The sequence below is a fragment of the Carlito syrichta genome, unplaced genomic scaffold (assembly GCF_000164805.1).
Source record: "Carlito syrichta isolate Samal-C Ts95f unplaced genomic scaffold, Tarsius_syrichta-2.0.1 Scaffold303139, whole genome shotgun sequence".
NCBI classification, from domain to species: Eukaryota; Metazoa; Chordata; class Mammalia; order Primates; family Tarsiidae; genus Carlito; species Carlito syrichta.
The window spans coordinates 486,192-490,888 of NW_007247235.1; positions in this window are offsets into that span (position 1 = coordinate 486,192).

Below are 4,697 nucleotides of genomic sequence, written 5' to 3' on the forward strand. Positions count from 1 at the left end.
CACTGCACTCTAGTCTGGGCGACAGAGTGAGACTCCAACCCAAAAAAAAAAAAGAAAAAAAGAAATGAGGTCTTGCCAAGCAGCCTGGGCTGGTCTCGAATCCACGGGCTCAGGCAATCCGCTCGCCTCGGCCTCCCAAAGTGCTGGGATTACAGGCTGAGCCGCCACGCCTAGCCAAGCTTTTAATTATATTTTAAAATTTAATTTTTATTTATAAAGTATACCTCAATAAAGCTGGAAAAATATAAAATATAAAATTTTATATAAAATATATAAAAAATAAGAAAAGACGTTAGAGCTGTTTTCTTTGCCACTATAGCCTTAGCACAATGTCCATGACATAATGGAACTCAATAAATATTTTTTGAGTGATTAAATGAGTGGGGGGAGAGAATGAATGAAGTTATGTCAAGAAGAAGCAAGGGTTAAAGAAAAGTGCATACTGTGGTGGTCAGGCATGACCTCATTAGCCATGGGTCCATGATTCTGATAGAGGCTCAGGTATGTCTTCAGCAAGAACTTGGCAGGTAGGCCTTTAACTTCCATTCTGAGGAGCTGAGACACAAAGACATGTTCCTTGGGAGTCCATACTAAGGTGGCCTCCTTCCTGGAAGCAGCACGGGAGATAGAGTGTGACAGGGCCTGGAAGCCAGGAAGGAGCCAAGTCTGTTCCAATGTATCTGGTTCAATCACTCTCTGCCTAGTTCCATTTCATTCTCTCCTTCCTTAAATTTGGATAAGCATTTCCAGTTTGTCTGAGTTGTGCAAAAGGACATTCAAGGAAGAGTTATTGCAAGAGGAAGCTGGCTCTCAGGCTTTGTGGTCTTGGCGCCCTGACCCATTTGGAGAATCTCTTTCCAGTGCTCATCTTGAAGAGGTTTTTTTTTTTTCTTTTGAGTTGGAGTCTCACTCTGTCGCCTAGGCTAGAGTGCAGTGGCACATTCATGGCCACTGCAGCCTCGACTTGCTGGTCTCAGGTGATCCTTCTACCTCAATCTTCCAAGTAACTGGAACTACAGGCATGCACCACCACGCCCAGCTAATTTTTTGATTTATTGTAGAGACGAGATCTCAACCAAGTTGCCCAGGCTAGTCTCGAACCCTGGGCTCAGGTAATCCTCTCGCCTCCACCTCCCAAAGTGCTGAGATTACAGGTGTGAGCCACTGTGCCCAGCCTGTTTTTATTTTAAAAAGTAGGATATTTCTTTCATTGTGTGGTCTGACATTGTTGATCCCAGTTTCCCTGAATAAGTTCATATACTAATGACTTCTGCCTACTAGGCCAAACCAGCAGCCTGTAGGATAGATGAAGACCAGTCTGCCGCTGATGTTTATAAAGAATTATGGGCCTAACACTTATCACTTTCTTTAAACCAATCCAAATCAACCATCTGGCTGAAGATGGTGTTACCAATGGTCATTTTCTACTGACTTTTCATGTGAACTTCTCATAGTGTTGGTATGTTATAAAGTTTTAGATTTCAGAACAGAAAAGATATTGACAAAATTGTCCCAGTGGACTGTCATCCACTGTGGCCAAAATATAGGTGAACAGGTATTAGAGTGAGCTATTGCAGGGCCTGGATGGCAGGCCATCTGCAAGAGAAAGCTTCAAGGGTGCTACCCAACATGAGAGACATTTTACACACCCCTGAGCTTGGATCATGACTTGGGAATTTGGTCATTTGGCCAAAATGTCTCTCCCTATATAAAAATGAGAGTAATTTTACCCAGATAAACCCTGGCTTTAATCTTGGGAAGTGATGTTTGTTTTGATTTTTTCTTTTTTAATGAGACTGAAGCACTGAAAAGTAAAGGATTATTAAATACAAGCTTTTGTTCTCTAGTTGGGGTGGAACATTCAGCTTCAGTAAGACATTTAACTTTGATGAGATATGCACTGATAGTTACTTGGGTTGATATATTTGTGTTATTTTTGCTTTGCCTTCATGGGATTGTGTGTTGGAGTGCGGTGAAGGAGGGGAGAGCTGGAATATGAGCTGTTTTTGGATTGTGTTGTTAATGGAAATGTTCCTGTGGCTTAGAGAGAAGGAAAAGAAGGTAAAACTATACTTCCATTTGACCCCGAGAACTCAAACTATTTCTTTCTATAGGTGTTCAGTGTTTACATATACTTAGTACACAGAGGTCTGTGCTGTAGGTGTTCTTCAAAAAAGAAAAATATATAAAGCTTGATTCTTTTTTTATTTTGAGTTGGAGTCTCACTCTGTCGCCCAGACTGGAGTGCAGTGGCCACTCCTGGCCACCGCAGCCCTCGACCTGCTGGGCTCCAGCGATCCTTCCACCTCAGCCTTCCAAGTGGCCGGAACTACAGGCGCGTGCTACCACACCCGGCTAATTTTTGATTTATTGTATAGATGAGGTCTCACCGAGTTGCCCAGGTGGGTCTCGAACCCGTGGGCTCAGGCAATTCACTCACCTCAGCCTCCCAAAGGTGTGGGATTACAGACTGAGCCACCGAGCCCGGCGAAAGCTTGATTCTTAAAGGCAAGAGAACACTTTCTATTCCTCTGAAACAGGATGGTGGAGCTGTGCTATATTATGATTTGCTAAACACATGTCAGATCACGTCAACAGAAATGTCCTGCACTTGGGACAATATGTGGGGATGTGTAAACCTTAATGAAACCATGGCAGACACTGCTGCTTACCTAGCCGACATTCATGCACTCTCCCTTCTTGTTTGCTAACATAGCTGGAATTTTGTTGGGGCAGGCATTGATCCAGATGTGACAATGGGTCCTAGTCTAAGCCTGTTTAGGGCTGGTCATAAGACCCAGATATGGCTAAGGACATGCAAACAAATTTCTGCTGAAAATCTTCTGGGAGAAAGTTCTTACCTTTACAGATTGAAGAGGGAAATGCAGCTGGTACCACCAGTCCTTTTCTGCCTGCTTTGAATACAAAGATGAAGTCTGAAGCTGCATCAGATTTCTTGTGACATGGAGCAAAATGTCAACATGCTAAAATCATGAGGGGGGAAAAAACCCTTATCGATTTAAGTCACTATTTTTCAGGCTATCTAGAAGATTTACATGAATGAATCCCCAATATGCCACAATAATACAAGAGATGTCCAAGTGCACCACATCAGTGCACCTATCTTTTTGACAGGATGGGGACAGCATGTGCAAGTTGTTTCCAGGGATTCTCTGATGACAGACCCTGAAAAATCTAAGTGACGACAGCTAGTAATTCAGACATACATTTATGCAATGTTATGCAGCCTTGATTCCCTAATTGGTTGTCCTAGATCAGCTTTGCTTAATTGAAGGAACCATTGCAGGATTCTAAATGACCATTTATAGTTCTTGCAGTCACACTCAGAGTGTTTGTCCCCTGGTCTCTTTCACTATTTCTATCACATCAACCTCTCCCAGTTGTCCCTTGTCTGGAGTGTGAGCTTGCTATAATTAGAATTACTGGCAATTAAGGAAAATTCCTTTAAGACAAAGATGAGGACCTAGAGATAGAAGAGAACTGGGTGGCTTGGGCGTTTTATCTCTGTCCAGTTGACTGGTCTGTACTGGTTTATTTATTTATTTATTTATTTTTTTGAGTTGGAGTCTCACTCTGTTGTCCAGACTGGAGTGCAGTGGCACATTCCCAGCTATTGCAGCCTTGACCTGCTGGGCTCCGGCGATCCTTCCAACTCAGCCTTCCAAGTAGCTGGAACTACAGGCGCGTGCTACCACGCTCGACTAGTTTTTGATTTATTGTAGAGATGTGGTCTCGCCAAGTTGGCTGGGCGGGTCTCAAACCCAAAGTCTCAGGCAATCCACTCACCTTGGCCTCCCAAAGTGCTGGGATTACAGGCTGAGCCAATGAGTCCGGCCTGTACTGGTTTTTAGAAGTAACCAGTGGTGGGCCTTGAATTCCTTACAAATAGCAGTGGCAGGCTTGTCTTCATCTACCCAAGTGGTCACTGGTTTGGACTGGTAGACAGAATTCTTTAACCTATTAATTTATTCAAAGGAGTTGAGATCAACCATGCCAAACAACCCAGTGAAGAAACTTCCCACCTCTTTTAATAAAAATAAAACTCTCCAAAGTTAGCAGTGGAGGAGACAGATTGAAGGTAGAGTGGATGTTTATCCAGAGTCCCTTGTTTGTGCAAACTTTGGGGCTCTTTCATGGGGTGGCACCTCTCTTCCACCATTCCTGCAGACAGTACTCGGTAGTCCATATGCAGTTGTCAATGTAGCTATTCTGAAAGATTAATTAGGTACTCTTAGGACAAAGATTCTCTACCAGTTCTAGTCTCCTTTAAAATGAGTAAGGCTGGGCTCAGTGGCTCAGCCTGTAATCCCAGCACTTTGGGAGGTGGAAGCAAATGGATTGTCTGAGCCTGCGGGTTCGGGACCAGCTCAGGCAACTTGGCGAGACCTCGTCTTTACAATAAAATAAAAAATTAGCGGGGCATGGTAGCACACGGCTATAGTTCCGGCTACTTGGAAGGCTGAGGTGGAAGGATCGCTGGAATTCAGCAGGTCGACGCTGGGGTGGCCATGAGTGTGCCACTGTACTCCAGCCTAGGAGATGGAGTGAGACTCCGACTCAAAAAAAAAAAAAAAATGAGCATTAATTTAAACTACTAGATGGAAATGGCTGGTACCAACAAGCAGAAACCCCTAAGATACTGGAAGGGCACTTCTTTTTTTTTTTTTTTTTTTTTT